The 1,590-nt window shown below is 41.9% G+C and overlaps 1 long non-coding RNA gene across 1 annotated transcript in view; it reads left to right on the top strand.

Moving 5' to 3' along the window:
• Window positions 1-81: 81 nt before the first annotated feature.
• Window positions 82-1,590, top strand: part of LOC111814806 — a 2,353-nt gene continuing 844 nt past the window's right edge. The window contains exons 1-2 of the long non-coding RNA XR_002819692.1: window positions 82-120; window positions 1,426-1,483. This is a non-coding gene — a long non-coding RNA (uncharacterized LOC111814806). The remainder of the gene's footprint in view (window positions 121-1,425; window positions 1,484-1,590) is intronic.

Here is a 1,590-nt window from a genome sequence, read left to right as displayed (position 1 = left end):
AGAATCTCAGCAGTCTTGTTGCTGAAGATGACCAACACAGATGCCAGATGAAGAATCACAGAGACAGACTTGCTGAGGAGAGCAAGCTGGCCAAGTACCTTGCCCTCAGACTTAGACCAGGTAAGGGAGCCACAAGCTCTTTTTTTTAAATTTATTTATGTGTGTGTGTGTGTGTGTGTGTGTGTGTGTGTGTATGTGTGTGTGGCCAGCTCAGCCCACCAGGGGGCGGGGCTGGCTGGCATCTGGTGCTGGGGGATCGAACCGCGGTCCCAGTGCTTTGCTAAGCTTGTTCTAAGTAGGTGCTTTAGACCACTGATCCATCTCGCCAGCCCCAAGCCACAAGCTCTTGTCATGCCTGGTGCAACACAATGTGCCCAGGTTTTTAGATATACCACTATGCCCATGTCCTGTATATCTGTTTTCTTTCTTCCATATGTGTTCATTACTCCAATGAAGAGACACCAAAACATACACCAGCCTGGGGCAAATGTGATACCCAGTTCTTTGTGTACATATCATGTTCAGGGGGTGAATGTCATTACAAATTTCAAAGTATGTTCCTACCTTCCAGTGTACATTTTAATTAGAGTCTTGACAGAAAGGACTTGTTTCTATCAGAATAGAGGACAAACACACTTGAGGCCACACCATTCCAACAGTTGCCTTCTTTCCTGGTTATATATGCCTGCTGCACTCAGAAAATGTCCATCCAAAATCTTTGCAGGCAGTAAGGAGTGGCAGGGAGAGTCATGATTGATTTATAATAATTTGCTTTATGAATAAGTTTTCTAGGTATCATTGTAATGCATTTGTTGTGAATTATGAGGTAAATTCTCATTTCTGGATATTCATTTTCTCATCTGTAACATACTCACAATATGTTCTGCATGATGACTGTAGCATTTAAGCAGGTATGTTTATCAGTGTCATTGCAGGTTGATGAAGTCATTCAAAGTAGTTCATAAATTTTCATTTATGGACATCATGCAGGAGGATGCAGTGGTGAGAAACTTGGGATACAAGAAGCTTCAGTGTGTATGATAGAGAGCACTTCACTCAATTAAAAGATAAAAGCTCAACTGAACATCTTAGAAAGTGCACAATTGTATGGAGGGTTGTCTAGAAAGGTTGTTTTTCCTGTCCTTAGCAGAAGAGATGCGCGTATGGTAGCGCAATGGTTTGGGATTTTGGAGCCATTATCGCTATTTCCCAATGAAAACCGAAGCATCCCACTGAGAAAATTGAACATTTTAGAACCTTATTTTTCTGCTTCACAATACCAGGCCATGTGTGAAAGCCAAACATTATACCTTTTCTTACCTCATGCACACAGAACGCTTGTTCCTACACCAAGATAGCTCACTATTCTCCAGTGAGGAAATGCACGGCCAGTGTCTGACTTGGATGCTCTGAATTTGGTTGCAGATAATCTAGATGATGAGGATGAGGATGATGAAATGACCCTGGATTCCAGTAGCAGCACGTAAGCAAGTGTGATACCCAGTTCTTTGTGTAAATATCATGTTCATGAGGTCAAACTCATTACAAATTTCAAAGTAAAAGAAAGAGTGCTGCTGGTGGTTGTGTTAT

Source organism: Octodon degus, unplaced genomic scaffold, assembly GCF_000260255.1.
Source record: "Octodon degus isolate 3935 unplaced genomic scaffold, OctDeg1.0 scaffold00554, whole genome shotgun sequence".
NCBI lineage: Eukaryota > Metazoa > Chordata > Mammalia > Rodentia > Octodontidae > Octodon > Octodon degus.
Note: the sequence above shows the minus strand (reverse complement) of the source record. Positions and strands in the feature narration are given on the sequence as shown.